The sequence below is a fragment of the Mus pahari genome, chromosome 15 (genome assembly GCF_900095145.1).
Source record: "Mus pahari chromosome 15, PAHARI_EIJ_v1.1, whole genome shotgun sequence".
Classification (NCBI taxonomy): Eukaryota; Metazoa; Chordata; class Mammalia; order Rodentia; family Muridae; genus Mus; species Mus pahari.
The window spans coordinates 61902915-61919575 of NC_034604.1; the positions used below are offsets into that span (position 1 = coordinate 61902915).

Here is a 16661-nt window from a genome sequence, read left to right on the forward strand (position 1 = left end):
AAGATGGAAATCAATTTACCTCACAATCCAGTCATACCACTCTTGGACATATACCCAAAGGGCTTTACACTCTTCTACAGAGATCCTGGCTCATCCAGGCTCATTGCTGCCAGAACCTGGAACAGCCTAGACGTCCATTAACAGATGACTGGATAATGAAAATGTGGCACATTTATACAGTGGAATATTATTTAGTTGTTAACAGTAAAATTATGAAATTTGCAGGTAAATGGATGGAATTATTAAAAAAAAAAAATCCTGAGTAAGACAACCCAGACCCCAAAGGAAAAAAAGAGTTTGTAGTCTCTTATATGTAGATGTTAGATTTTTAAACATTTGGTAGGCATGCTATTATCCATAAAACCACAGAGGTTAGGTATAGAGTAAGGGAGTCGGAAGAAAGGAGATCTCCCAAGGAAGGGGAAATAAAATATACAGTTATAGAGGAACAGAGGTATAGAGGTTGGAGCAGGAGGATTAAGCAGGGATTGGGGAGGGAAGATGGGGGTATGGGAGGGAATATGAGAAGACTATTAACTCTGAGAGCTATTGAGGGGTTATATAGAAATCTACTAATGTAAAAGCTTCTTAAAATATTTAAACATATGAAAGAAATTTAAACAGAGTCATCAAATAATTCAACTAGACATCTTTTACCTTCAAATGAAGTCTCTAGTTCTGGGAATGGGTTTTGTCTAGTTGAGTTGTTGGCTTGAGAGACTTTGAAGCAGTCCTAAATGGAATGTCTCCCCTCACCTCAGGACTCAGGGAGCTATGTGGAGTGGAGGCTGAAGGATTATAAAGGCCAGAGGTCAGTACTAAGGAAACAGCATCTTCCAAAAACAACAGGATTGACACACATAATCAATCTCACAGGGACTGCACAGGTACCAGCCAGATAGAGTCCCAGCTCTGGGAAAGGGACATGAACATGAGCTGGCATCCCTAACCAAGAAGCTATCCTCAAAAGACATCTGTTTGCAAAGGAAAAATTAGTTTTGTCCAATGTAGTATCACTTAAGGTTAGCCCCATGCCAAACAGTAGATGGTCAACAGAAAATTAACTATGGTAGTTTTGTAGACTTATCTCATATTGCTGCTGGGCCAATCTTTGTCTTACTGATCTTTTGCTTTTGTTTCTGATTTTGTGTTTTTATATTTTCTAGTGTGTGTGCGTGCAGGTCTATCTGTCTCTGTGGTTTTTTTCTGCCCTTTCTTTGTTCTTTTTATTTTTTATTCTGGTTTGTATTTATGAGACAGGGTTTCTCTGTGCAGCCTTGGCTGTCCTGGAACTTCCTCTGTAGACCAGGCTGGTCTCGAAATCAGAGATGTGCCTGCCTCTGCCCCTTGAGTGCTGGGATTAAAGTCATGCACCAATACTGCCCAGCGTGGTTTGTTGTTGTTGCTTGCTTGTTTGTTTGTTTGCCTGTCGTCCTCCCCCAAGAGAGAGATGGGGCAGCAGGGAGAAAGATGGGTGGGTAGAGAGGTGGAGAGAATCTGGGAAGAGCTGGAGGAAGGGAAACTGTGCTCAGAATATATTGTATTAAAAAAATTAAAATATTTCTAAACAATCCCATTTACAAACAACTTGCGAATATATTTAATGAAGGAAGAAAAACAAAACCTTTTACACTTATAAAACTTTTAATGAAAGAAATTAAAAATACACACCAAAAGAAAAGACTTCTATCAAGGGCCAGCAAAATTACCACTGTTAAATTTCTATAGCATTTAAAACAATTTAGTGGAATCTCTATTTTTAAAAAAGAAAAAAAGCCCAGTATTCCCCTCCCCCAAAGGCTTTCAAGCACAATCCTAAAATTCACAGGCAAACATGAAAGATCCAAAATAGGAAATGCGATACTGAACAAAAGGAGAGCTGGAGGCATCTACAGAGTTGCACTAATCAGAACATCTTGATCCTTTTATTAAAAGCCAGACACCTATGAGACTAGAGAGATGGCTCAGGGATTAGTTTTACAGAAGATCCAAGGTTTGGTTCCCAAAACCCACATGGCAACTCAACTGTCTGCTATTCTAGTTGTTGAAGCCTGCTTCCCTAGCATACAGAGCTTGTAGGCAGTTTGTTCCATGACGGCCTGTGATTTTACATTGTTACTGACACAGAAGAGTAGCTTAATTCAGAGCAGAGTCATACTGACCACATACCCTATTATGTTATGTATGTTCTGAGGTTTGTTAATCTTAAGAAATTCCACCACAAGTTCCACTCAGGACCAACCAAAATAGAGGTCAGCTTAAACTGTTATGTCTAAAAACTACAAAAACAAAAACCTTGAAAAAAGGTCAGCTATCCTGCAGCCCTCCACTCACCAGCTTTGAGCTTTATATGGCCCTTTGCCTATATAAACTGACCCTGAAAAACATTTGATGTTGTAGCTTTCTACTCCTGAGTGTGAGCTATGTCTCTGATAATCTTAGGGTATGTATTCAATAAACTATCCTTGTCTGACTGAGATCGGTGTACGTGTGGTTTTCTGGGTGACTTCTGGACCTTGACACCAGTTCCAGGGATTCTCACATCCTATGGCTTCTATGGGAACTAGGCACATATGTCTACATACATGCAGGCAAAACACTTATATAAAACAAGCAAATGAACAAACTGAACAAATGCTAAACAAGCCACAAAACTAAATGGAACAAAATAGTGAGCCTAGAAATAAAACCCTCATATCTATGGCCATCTGATTCTTAATACAGGTACCAAAATAAACACTGGAGAGAAAAGACTGCCTTTTCAATGAATGATACTGGGAGAATCTTCTATGAGAAGACAATTCAAACTTAACATCTTGCTCTCATCTAATACCATCTTATACAAAAACCAACCAATCTAGACTGGGCCATTCAAAGAGATCCAACGCTAAGAAAAAGCCAACAGGACTGAGCATGTAGCAAAGCTGTCAGACTGCTAGACTAGCAGGCATAGAATTCTAAGTAGGAGAAATAAAAATGGCTATGAAAAAGTTCAAAAGTATTCATCATTCTTAACTATCGGGGATACACAAATATAAATAAGGTTAGATTTCATCTAACCACAGTCAAAATGGCCAAGATCAAAAACAGTGATAGCACATGCTGGCAGGGCTGTTCGGAAAGAGGAACCCACAGTGACTGTTGGTGGGGATGCAAAATGGAGCAGACACTCTAGGAATCACTATGAAGAAGCCTCAATAAAGTAAAATAAGGCCCCCAAAACCCACTGACACCGCCACTGCCACCACAACCACCACCAACAAAACTCCCTAGGTGTGGCTGGGCAGTGGTGGCACACACCTTTAATCTCAGCACTCAGGAGGCACAGGCAGGTGGATCTCTGAGTTCAAGGCTAGCCTACAAGTTCCAGGATGCCAGAGCTACCCAGAGAAACCCTATCTCAAACCAAACTAAACCAAACCCAACCCAACCCAACCCCTACATGATCCCCAGCAAGGCATAAACCATGTGTGGTGGTGAAAACCAACAATGTCAGCACTGGGGAGGTAGGAGCAGGAGAACCAGAAGTTAAAGGGAATTAAAGGAGTGGTGACCTTGGGGCATGATCCTACCCAGCTAAGCTTCCATCTTGTGAACAGGATCTTCCTTGAGGTACTTTGGCACCTATTCTAAATTTACAATGCCTTTGTGGTTGTATGTGGATAGTTACATCATGTTTCATTTGGATATAAGGAGGTATGTGTCAAGTTGACAAGGGATACATTGTGATGACTAATTTTGGCTAACATTTTGACTATGTCTGGAATGAACCACAATCCAGAAATGGAGGGCACACCTGTGAACCAGATCTTGTGGTAAGAAGACAGCATGTCCATGACCCAGATCTTGAATCTGGAAGATACAACAAGATACAGATCTTGATGTGGGATGTTACATGCTGGATCAACACATGCTTTTAATCTAGATCTTGATACATAGTGGCAATACTTATATTATAAAGATCTATTAAACTGCAGCTTAGGCCAAGACAGGGTGATGCTTTTAATCCCAGTACTCAGGAGACAGAGGCATGCAGGTTTCTGAGTTCAAAGTCTGTGGGGTCCACAGAGCAAGTTCCAGGGCAGCCACGCTTAGGTAGTGAAGCCTAAGAAACCTTGGAAAACAAAACTGGAGAAGATGTAATTGAACAAAGGGTGTCATGTTCCAGGCGCAGCAAGCAGAAAAACTTGCCAGTTTTGGCAACATGGCTGTAGTCAAGAATAGAAAGGGTTATGGAATCACCCTCTGCTACTTAAGGAAAATCACTGAGGCCAGATGTGTTGGCAGGGATGTCCCTGCATAGAGGCCCAGAGAGGCCACTGCATAAAGCTGTAAACTTAAATTTGCCTTGCAGACCCCAAGATGTTAGAGATACCAGAGCCATGGGATACCTGCCGAGGAGAGCTGCTGGCAGGGAGTGGGACCAGCCCGAGAGAGAACTATGTTGCAGTCAACACAGCTGAAAGCACCTGGAGACCTGAAGAGTCTTTTGACATCAGCTGTGGAGATGCAGAGTTTGGAGTTTTCCCAGCTGTTTTTTGGTCTTGCTTTGGTCCAATATTCCTCACTGTACTCCCTTCCCTATGTTTTGGAAAGGTAATGTACATCCTGTGATGTTGGAGTATGTGAGCTGCTTTTTGATTTTAACTTTATAAGGGATTATAGTTAAGAGATAGCATAAATCTCTCAGCAGCAACTTTGAACTTTGGACCTTTAAACATTGTTGAGACTATGATAGACAATGGGGACTTCTGAAGTTGGACTAAAAGCACTTTGCATTATGTTATGGCTATGAGTCTATGGGGGGAGGTCAGGGAGTAGAATGAGGTGGTTTGAATAGGCTTGACTCCCATAGACTAAAGTGTTTGAATGCTTGGCCCATGAGAAGTGGCACTATTAGGAGGTGTGGCCTTGTTGGAGGAAGTGTGTGACTGTGGGGATAGGTTTTGAGGATTTCCTGTGCTCAGGCTCTGCCCATTATGAAATGCAGTCTCCTCCTGGCTGCCTTTGGATCAAGATTTAGAACCCTTAGCTCCTCCAGCACCATGTCTGCCTACAGGCTGGCATGCTTCTTGTCATGACTATGGACTAAACCTCTGAAACTGTAAGCTAACATCATTTAAATGTTTGTCTTTATAAGAGTTGCTTTAGTCATGGTGTTGCTTCACAGCAATGAAACCCTAACTAGGACAAAGGGTAAGAATGTCACTTTGCATAGTATCTTTATTCACATTATCATGATATATTCATTAGTCTGCCTCTTCCTGACCACTGCTTTAGGGTCTTTTTAACTTTACAGCATTTCTTAAACTACAATTGATACCATGTGTCTGTATGTGAAATCTGTATATGTCTGAAATGAATTAGCACAAACATACCCCTGGTTCCTGAAAATACTTGGGTAATGTCCCCCATGGCCAACAGCAAGCTGGGGAAAAAAGGTTTATTTGGCTCAAACTTCGACATCATAGATCATCAATGAAGGAAGCCAGGACAATGCTGAGACCTGGAGGCAGAAGCTGATACAGAGGCAGGAGCTGATACATAGGCAGGAGCTGATACAGAGCAGCAGCTGACACAGAGCAGGAGCTGATACAGAGGCAGGAGCTGACACAGAGGCAGGACACAGAGGCAGGAGCTGACACAGAGGCAGGAGCTGATACAGAGCAGGAGCTGATACAAAGGCAGAAGCTGACACAGAGCAGGAGCTGACACAGAGGCAGGAGCTGATACAGAGGCAGGAGCTGACACAGAGGCAGGACACAGAGGCAGGAGCTGACACAGAGGCAGGAGCTGACACAGAGGCAGGAGCTGATACAGAGGCAGGAGCTGACACAGAGGCAGGAGCTGACACAGGGCAGGAACTGATACAGAGGCAGAAGCTGACACAGAGCAGGAGCTGACACAGAGGCAGGAGCTGAAGCAGAGACCAGGGAAGGTGCTGCTTACTTGTTTGCTCAACCTGATTTCTTATAGAACCCAGGACCACCAGTCTAAGGATGGGACCACCTACAATGGGCTGGGCTCTCCACATCTAATTAAGAAAATGCCTCACATGATTGCCTGTAACTGGATCTTATGGAGGCATTTTCTTAATTGAGGCCCCTCCTCTCTGATGACTCTAGCTTGTGTCATGTTGACATAATACTAGCTGGTCCAGGTGAGCAGGTACAGATGAGCAGATGGTATCTCAGGCCAGAGCAGCAGCCCTGCTTCTTTCCTGTCCTGGCAGTCAGTCAGTCTGCTGTCCTACCTCTGCCTCCTACAGCAGAGCCTTCTAGTGCTTTATGTCAGGAACAGCAAAGCACCATGGACTATTCAGTAAACACCTCCTATTGCTGCACACGGCTTAAGTGTCACTCCTGTAGCCCTGCTAGGGTTGTGGACCAAAGTGCACTGTTTTCTGTTGAGCCTCTTATACCAAAGTAAAATCGTCATAAGATGTCCTGTGGCTATTTAATTTGTGAATTCAAACATTCATTCCTGGAGAGAGGAAGCTCTCCTGATCCAGACAATGGAGGCTCCTCACCGAGATAGACTTGGATAGAATTGTTTCTTTGTCCTCACTTTAGGTATCTGTTTATGTCTCCCCAGGAAAAGTCATGAAATTAACTAAATAAATGTGTTTTTATTGACCAAGCACTGGACAGTACACAGAGCTGTAGTCCTTTGACATGAAGAACAGATTTGTAAAATTTGGTCACCACCTTCAATTTAGTTATGAAAGGTAAACATTCCATGATATGAGAGACACTTATCAAGTATGAGTTATAAGCCTACTGGATACTGAGGGGAAAAAAAAAGAAACTGGTGTGAACTCTAGTGATCATGTGATGATCTCCCAGGGTATGTTTAGGAGAACAACTTAGACTCAATGGAGATAAAGCCAGATGGTTCTTCTAGGTCCAGGCAGAAGTGGCAGGAGGAAAGATACAGAGAATATGTAGGGAAGATCCCTTTCAAGGTGCTATTTTTGGCTTATAGTTGCAGAAATTTATAGTTCTCAGGCCCACTGATTTTCACACCACAGAGAGGCAGAACAACATGACAATGAAAGACGTTACCTACAGTAGACAGGAAGCAAAGAAAGAAGGCATGGAGGCCAGGCACAACCTTCAAAAGCCTTCTCACAATGACTGACTTTTACTAGGAGTTCACCACCTTTCCAAAACAGCACCACCTGCTGGGCACCAAGCATGCAGCTCCCGTGGGGACATTTCATACTCCAACCATAACAAAGGGAGATGAGAATTAAAGCTAGCATTGCCATTCATAATTGTAATGTACTTAAAGAATTACAAGAGACTGAGTTTGTAAGGAACAACCTGAAATTATGAATACTATGTTAAAAGCAATATTCAGATAAAAATACAGCAGAATGGGGGAAGTGAACTTGGTGGTTCCTGAGACTATATTTTATTTGTACAGATCTGTCCTAAACAATTATCTAACCACTCAGTTTTTGCCCTTTGAGTTTTGTACACAGAAACCTGCTGACAACAAAACAGAATGATTTGAATTTAGAATTTGGGTCACTGTTTTCTGTATTGCATGATACGGCATATTATTTACCATTAGTCTGTTTATATGTAAAGTTATTCAAATTACCAGCCAGAGGCGCTAGATAAGAAATTTCTTCATGGGGGCTGGTGAGATGGCTCAGTAGGTAAGAGCACCCGACTGCTCTTCCAAAGGTCCAGAGTTCAAATCCCAGCAACCACATGGTGGCTCACAACCATCCATAACAAGATCTGACGCCCTCTTCTGGAGTGTCTGAAGTCAGCTGCAGTGTACTTAAATATAATAAATAAATGTTTTTAAAAAAAAAAAAAAAATTTTTTTAAAAAAAAAAAAAAAAAAAAAAAAAAGAAATTTCTTCATTTTGAAAACCCAGAACTGACTTAATCAATTACTTACTCTTATAAACTTAAGTTTCTAATTTTAATGCACTATAAACAGCATTCTATTACATAAAATTTGTCCACCTTTAAAAATCTTTAAGTAACTATAAGCAGAACTACAACATTAGTGAGCGTCTTATGGCACTCAATACTCAGTTATGTGGTTCTAATTCTACGTGAACAGCGCTCCAGGGTATAGAGTCACAGGATGACACAGCATATGGGAGTGCTCTAGGAAAGCAAGTGTGTGAGGATCACACCAGGGCTCCACACTCTACAAAGTCACACGGCGACAGCTTTCCTTCAAACTTCAAGGACCAATACCAAAGTGTTAGTAAATCTGCAAATACTGATAATACAAACGATTGTGTATTCTTTCAAGGGAAAGGGGGCTTTAAAGAGCCCAGTTAATTTTAAAAGCTATTATCTCAAACATTGTATTATCTCATAAAAAACCTCTACCTCTCAAATGGGATACATTCCTGGTCATATAGTCACTAATAAAACCCAGCACAAGCTTATTTTGTTTTGTCTTGGTGTGTGTGTGTCCCTCTGTGGATAAATATTTAGACACATTTCACATGAAGAACTCAGAGCAGCTCTGTGTGGCAGTTTCCTGTAACAATGGCAATGGTCTACATTCACTATGTTTGTAAGACTGGTGCTAGTCACAGGCGGCCTACTCAACCCTTGGTCTGACTAGTGTGACTCAGAGTACCAAACATTTCATCATTACAAAAAGAAAGAAGAAAAAAGTTGGAGATTCCTGAAGCTATTATAAACAGCAAAACTTCAGAGAATAACTAAAAACTAAAATAGGTAATGTTAACTGAACTACTTGGTTAGTCAGTGTAACTGACAGTGTCAGTTGTCAACTCAAAACACCTTTTACTTTTAGAAACCTCATTTTTTACTTACTGTCTCCAGCTTCAATATTGGAATCTAATGAAAACACCACATGGGGGTGGGGGACCTGCAAGATGAATCCTAAGGGCCCTTGCAGCCAAGCCTGATGACCCATGTTTGATCTCTGGAACTGATAGAGTGCACAGAAAGATCCTTGTAAATTACCATCTGACTTCCATATGCTGGATTCAGTGTATGTGTGTATATGTGTGTTGGAGGTGTGTGTGTGGAATAAAAAGTCCACTGGTTATTGATGTGACTGTACTCTGAAGCTCTGTCCGAGTAGAGTTACAATCACATACATAACTGGGTATTAACATGGGATGACTGTTACTGGTTCAGAGTGGACTTGTTCGAAGACACTTTACTGGGATTTGTGAGGCCTCATTTCTCAACCAAACACAACAAAGACTACAGAGATCTTGACAACTTTTCAGTGTCCTGCCTTGGAGCCAACTAGCATGGGCAAGGCCGAGCTAGAGCTCTAGGACACGAAGTGTTTCCTTGCCTTTTAAACTCTTTGTTTTTGTTTCCTTTACGGTTAAGTCCATCTCACTACCTGAAGCAGGAAGTAATTCTCTGGTAAAAGCTATCACCTACTCTGAGATGCTCCAAAATACACATTATTTCCATCTGTTTCTTTTTCCTATTCATATTGCTAGACTCTTTAAGCAACATTTACGATATGAAGTCTTTTACATACAAGTTGACTAAAGATTATTTTTGAATATTAATCCACCTGTTGCCTGAATTTTGAATTTCGCCAGTGCTAATAGAATGATTTTAGTTTTAAAGCTAGTCCAACTATGTTGTAGATATATTGTGAAGAAAAAGGAAAGAGGTTGTCTTAGTCAGGTTTCTATTCCTGCACAGACATCATGACCAAGAAGCAAGTTGGGGAGGAAAGGGTTTATTCAGCTTACACTTCTACACTGCTGTTCATCACCAAAGGAAGTCAGGACTGGAACTCAAGCAGGTCAGAAAGCAGGAGCTGATGCAGAGTTTATGGAGGGATGCTGCTTACTGGCTTGCTTCCCCTGGCTTGCTCAGCTTGCTTTCTTATAGAACAAAAGACTACCAGCCCAGGGATGGCACCACCCACAATGGGCCCTCCCACCCTGGATCACTAATTAAGAAAATGCCTTACAGCTGGATCTCATGGAGGCATTTTCTCACTTGAAGCTCCTTTCTCTGTGATAACTCCAGCTTGTGTCAAGTTGACACACAAAACCAGCCAGTACAATGTTTAGAAATCTACTACCCAAAGTTTGTTTATAAAAAAGGGTATGGAGGTCAGACAAAGATCTATTTTGAATTAGAGGACAGAGCAAAAAAAAAAAAAACCCCAAAACAACAAACAAACAAACAAACATTAAAAAAACGTACCATTGAGTCTTTTGATAATACAAAGATATGAAAATAAGCAGGGGCCAATGCATTAGAATATCATATTTCAAAGTTATTTGGTATGTTCAAGAAAGAAAACTTAAGAGTTCTCTGAAGTAGGAATGGTACTTTTAGAAGCTAAAATTCTACAGAGGTTCTTAATTTCATGTTAAGAATTATTTTTGAAAAAAAAAGATTCAGGATTGAAGATTCTATTTTTGCCCCCCAATACTCTGATGCCTCAGTTTCTTGACTTCTTATCTTTAATAATATCACCCTATGATACACCTCAGCCACCCTACTTTATAAACCCTTCATGCATTTCCACAGGCATTATCAATAGCTGTATTCCACCGTGAACTCCTTCACGGCCATGGCTGCCTACATCTCTGTCACTTCTTCTAGACCAACGTCATTGCAAAGTCTTCCCCATCATGGAGTCCTACCTTCAGTTAACTTTCTAAGGAAGGACAGAAAGCCAGGGAATTAAGGTGACAAGGAAGAAAAACCTGGGAGACAGAGAGGCTATGCTCCTGGGATCTTATTCGACTACTAAGAAAGGCAGGAAAGGAGAACGAAGAATGCATACTGCTGGTTAGTTTCCTTTCTCCATTACATAGTCAAGGATTCCAGCAAGAGAATGCTCCACAGTGGACCAGCCTTCCCAACTCAATTAGTGAAATTAATAAGCTACTGCATACCCGAAGGTCCATCTCCCACAGGATTCTAGATCCTGTAACTGAAGGGAGAGGCTATAACCATGAAAGGAGGCGATAAAGCAGTTCCAACTAAAGGTAGACTGAGCAAAGGCATATGAATCCAGTCAAACTAACAATCCTGTCCTCATAAGACTGAGGCGGGGATAACCTCAGACTAGCCTATGCTCCTTGGGAAAGTCAGGTTTGAAAAAAAAGTAAAGAAAACAAAAAGGTCAGAAGGACAAAAGGAAGATGTGTATGGCCTCACTCTCCCTTCAGTTATCGGCTGGCTCTCGTTTGATACTAAGTATCAGCCTTACTCTCCTGGTTCTTTACTTTCCTTCCCTCAATAAGGAATAGCCTACCATGCACTACACCGGGGCAATTTCTTTATTCGGAGTCACTGGAGTTTAACAGAGTATCGTTTTGTTTCCAAACGCCCATTAATGCATTTTCCTAGTGGATGTCTTCAGTTATAGTTTTTGTTGTTGTTGTTGTTGTTTTTTTCCTGCAGATACTATTCTATGTTAGTGCTGGGAATTTGGCTCAGTGTCCTGAGCATACAGTGGAGGAGTTAGCTGAGCTATAGTGTGGAGTACATTTCAATTCTACTATAAGCTGGTTCTGCTTGGATATGGAAAACACTTCAACTTCAAAGAATAGGGGTGATTCAAATACCTAATAATGGATCCCATCCCAGAAAATTCTCAATGCAGACACTTACATAACATGAAAAATCAAAGCAACATGACTTGTTCACAACATAGTCATTCTATAGTAATGAGTTCCACTGTGAGTGATGTATATGGAATTTCAAACGATTCAAAAGAATGATTGTAAGAATGTTCAACGAAATCAAAGACAACATAATGATTTCAAAGAGAATATAAGTAATCAGCTGGATGAAATAAGGAAGGCAGTATGGGATATGAAAAGAGAATTCAATAAAGAAACACAAACACTGGAGCTGGAGCAAGGGCTGACTCTGTGTAAGGCCTGGAGTTCTGATACCCAGAACCTATGTGAGTGCTGGGTGGGCATGAGGGACCACCTGTAATTCCAGCCTGGAAGGAAGGCAGAGAGAGGGATCCTCAGAGCAAGCTGGCTAGCCAGACTCACATGGGTGAGCTCTGGGTATGAGTGAGACCCTGCCCTCAACGAAAAATGTCAACCTTGGGACTCTACATGCATATTCACACACATGCATGCTCACTTGCACACAATGTAAATATACATAGCCATGCACACTACACACACACATGAAAATGGGACAGGGGCAACAAACATAAAAAACAGAAATTTTTGAAAACTTCAATATGCCAAATAAAAATTTTAGTGGAAATTCCCACTAATAAAACAAATCTAAGACAGAACATTATCCTGGAAACAAGGTAGATGAATTAGAAAGTCAGACAAAAATAGTAAGAAAGGCAGAGCTTATGGGATCTATGTGTCAACATTAAAAACCAAAGATAGAAGAGCAAGAATCAAGATCCAAGATTGTCCTATGATGTCCCAATGCTCACAACTCTACTCAATACATAAACACAGACACCAGCATAACACACAGAGACCCCAGAGATATTAAAAATAGCAAATATTCTTATTTGTAGAAAAGGGAATCTTTATACACTGCTGATGAGAATATAAATCAGTTTAGCCAATGCAGGAATAACAAAAACTACCATATTGATTTAGTGATACTACTGGCAATACACATGTGCATGGGCATGCATTCACACATGCACACACACACCCTGAAACAGAAGAAAAGTTACAAGCCCATACACTACAAGATAATTCCATATTCGTGTTTACTGCATCACTACTTACAGTGGCCAACTTTGGACCTAAGTGTAAATTAACAGATCAATGGATGTGGGAATGTGGCACATATACAAAATAATTTTATTTAGCCATAAAGAACAAAACTATGAGGCTAAGATTGTGCAGTGGATAAAATGTCTCCTTGCATTAGTGATGACCTAAGTTAGACTTGGCCAGATGCATGCAAATGCTTGTCGCCTCTGTCTTGAATCTCAGTGACCCTACAATGAGATGGGAGAACAAAGGACAATCCCCAAATGCTCAGGTATAAAAAAGAGACCATGTCTTGAGCAAGGTGGAAAGCAAGGGCTGACAGTCAAGGTTATATTTTGACTTTCATACATCTTCCTGCCTCACATATGCAACACACACACACACACACACACTATGAAATACTGCTGGGGGCTGGTGAGATGGCTCAGCGGGTAAGAGTACCGACTGCTCTTGCAAAGGTCCAGAGTTCAAATCCCAGCAACCATATGGTGGCTCACAACCATCCGTAACAAGATCTGATGCCCTCTTCTGGAGTGTCTGAAGTCAGCTACAGTGTACTTGCATATAATAAATAAATCTTTAATTAAAAAAAAATACTGCTGTTTGCCAGGAAATGGATACAACTGGAGATCACTGTGTTACATGAAATGTGCCTGACTAAGCAAGACAAATATTGCTGTGGTGTTTGCTCATATGTGGACCCTAGATTTTACAGATAAAAGTATCTAAACAAGTGTATGACATCAAAGCCAAAGTGGAAGTATCTTAGAAAAAGGAAGGGGACAGGTGGGAGGGGAACAGGTGGAGGATATAAAGACAGAATATGGTCAAACATATTGAAGTTTTAAAAGTGTCTATGTAATCCATCCTTCACAATGACAATGACTTTACATCAATAAAAAGTATTTTTAAATGTCACCTCTGGAAACAGTACAACATCTGTATAGTTAGGTTTTTCCAGCAATATAAAACCAACAGGAAAGTTAAGACTGAAACATTTATAACTACATCTAAGTTAAGATAGAGGTTGTTATTGACAGTAATCACCTCAGAAGTCTACAGGGAACCATACCTTCAAGGTACCCTAACAACAAACCCTGAGATTAGTATTTGATTAAATGTTGGGTAATATAGCCATCATGGACAGATTCTTCAATTAGATATCCCTTGCAACTCTAGGGGGGAAAAAGATTTTTTTTCTGCTTTAAGGAGATATAAACTTTCAGCACAGAGAGATACAGGTAAGCAGGAGAACTGTCACTTTTTGGAGTGATTATTTAGCGAAACAAAACCAAACTCTTTTACACTTTTCCTGTCACCATAGAACAAGATCTCTTTTTTTTGAGACAGGGTTTCTCTGTGTAGAGTTGGCCTCAAACTCAGAAATCCGCCTGCCTCTGCCTCCCCAATGCTGGGATTAAAGGCGTGCGCCACCACACCCAGCAGAACAAGGATTTCTGGTCAGTCTGGTCTACAAAGTTCCAGGACAGCCAGGACTATACAGAGGAACCCAGTCTTGAAAAACCAAAAAAAAAAAAAAAAGGCGTGTGCCACCACACCCAGCAAAACAAGTTCATTCTTAAGAAGCTCATCTACATTTTAGAAACAGAATTGAGTTTCAAAAAAATGACATTCAATTTAAAAACAAAAACCACACCTTAAAAGTGCACCCCGGGGCTGGAGAGATGGCTCAGGGGTTAAGAACACTGACTGCTGTTCAAGAGGTCCTGAGTTCAATCCCAGCAACCACAAGTTGGCTCACGACCATCTGTAATGGGATTTGGTGCCCTCTTCTGGTATGCAAGCATACATTCAGGCAGAGTATTGTATACACAGTAAATCAATCTTTGAAAAAAAGTGTTCCTCTGAGAAACATATTCACTTTCTTATAAATGGTTTCAAATAAATTCCCTGTTACTTAAAAAAATATATATGAATTAAGTGGTCTCCCTGCCCCCTTAGAGATTCAGTCATCCACTAATAGATACTCCGTAGCACTTGTTTAATGAGCCTGAGGAAATTGATGGTTATAGTCTGACCAACTCATATACTGGCAAAGTAACATCCTTAATCAGTTGTTTTCTCTCAACAAGATAACTGGAACTTAATTGTGAAACTATTTTTGAAAATTTACATGCTGGGCGACATTCAGTTCTGAGTGACCTTCTAGACCCAGTGTGATTATTAGCATAGAGGTCCAGGGACCAAACCCTGGGTCCACTATTTACCAGACTGACTTTGGCAAACAAATTTAATCCTCATTTGAAAATAAAAAGCAATCCTAATTACTCTACTGGATTACACAAGAAAATGGGCAAGGGATGTGTGAAACACTTAGCTTGGTTCTAAAAAATATGATAGTATTAGCTATCATTGTTTTAACTCAATTTCTGGAAAGTCAGATGGCACTCAAAGATACAAAGTTTGAGTATCTTTACCGATATGTAAAGTTTGAACTCATAACATCAATACATTGTGGAAATCGTATAGACCTGTAGTTAAGGTTTAAATCCATTAAGAGAAAGATTTAAGGCAGGTGTGGTTGGTGTCGGCCTGTAATCCCTGCATTCGGGAGGGCTGAGGTAGAAGATCTTGAGTTTAAATCCAGCCTGCGCTACATGTTGAAATCTGCCTCTGCCGTTAAAAGTTGTTTTTAAAAGTCAAAATCAGGTTTATTTTCTCTAAGATGACAACAGCAATTATATGGGGGGGGGGGTCCCCCTCCAAAAAAAACCAAAAAACCCTCAATTATTGGATACAACAAACTCCAATGTTTCAGTATGCATACAGAGCTTTGGGGGCTCTAGGACCAATCCCTTTGAGTTTGAACGGAAATTAACTCTCAAACTGGATAATGGCATGTAATATATTGCACAATCCCAGTTATCTAAAATCGATTTGTCATACTTGTTAAAAGGAAGCCATTTAGTTCAAGGTTTATAAACCGGTCAACGACCTCGGAAGGGCTAATAATCTCCACAATTTGCAAGCGATCATACTGGGAGGTATATGCTGCAAATCTATCTTCCCCCGGCCCCCAGACCATGTTAATAAAATTGCCTACAAACAAATAGATGGATTATCAAAAAATATTTTCAAAGCGGCTTTGGACGGACCATATTTGCTGAAGATTAAGTTGCACATCTGATGGTGGTTTTGCACAACTTTGAAGGGGAGATAAGCGAGTTAAATGTGGTGGGTGCGTAAACTATCCTAATCCACAGGTAGAGTCTACGTTCTGACCCTCATCTTGGGGTGAAAGCATGCAATAGTATGTTTCCCTTGAGAGTTCCGCGCGACAAAAAACAAGGCGACCAGAAGTGGCCAGCCAGTCCCAAGGGTGAAAACTATTAGCTATGTTTCCAGAGGACACTCCAACTAGCAAGGACGGAAGAGCAGGGAGGGCATTAAGGGTCATAACGCGAGAGAGTGTGAAGCGGCACCAGGAGTCTCAGGAGAGGTTGGCCAGGACTGCAGATGGACTCGGGGCAGGGGTGACCTCTTTCAACCGCCCCCGGGGCAGTGGGTCCGGAGTGCTGACGACTCCCGCCGTCAGGAGGGAGGCCGCGATGGGTCGTCAGCGGCGCGCTCCGCTGCCGTCAGACCCACGCCCGCGGTGAAGGTGCCCTCCGGTCTCCCTCCCGAAGCCCCACAGCAAACATGGACCCAGGCTACCTCTCAGGACGTGGGGACGTCGCCACGGATTCCCGCCGCACGGGCCGTGAGGAGCTGCCTCGGCAGGGGCGACCCGGCCGAGCGGAGGACGAGCAAACACTAGGCCTCCACCACTCAGGGCCAGCCGCGCCCACTAACAACGTGCTCCGACCCTCCGTGCCCGCTCGCAGGGCTTAGAGGCACGCCGCCGCGCGAGGAACCATGGGACTCGTAGTTCCAACGCGGAGGAAGCCACGCTCCCAGTCTGGTCTTGGAATTGACTAGTCCCGGGCGC

At 41.7% G+C, this 16661-nt stretch overlaps 1 protein-coding gene across 2 annotated transcripts in view; it reads right to left on the bottom strand.

The window, feature by feature from the left end:
* The window catches only part of Fam210a (family with sequence similarity 210 member A), a 43564-nt gene extending 26915 nt beyond the window's left edge, over nt 1–16649 (bottom strand). The window contains exons 1-2 of one of the 2 annotated variants that reach the window (XM_029546746.1): nt 16388–16562; nt 658–788 (exon numbers count right to left, since the gene is read on the bottom strand). The gene's annotated coding sequence lies outside the window, so the exon portion shown is untranslated. Of the gene's footprint in view, nt 1–657; nt 789–16387 lie in introns of both variants that reach the window. The other variant, XM_021214421.1, reaches the window with a different exon arrangement.
* Between the last annotated feature and the right edge of the window lie 12 nt (nt 16650–16661).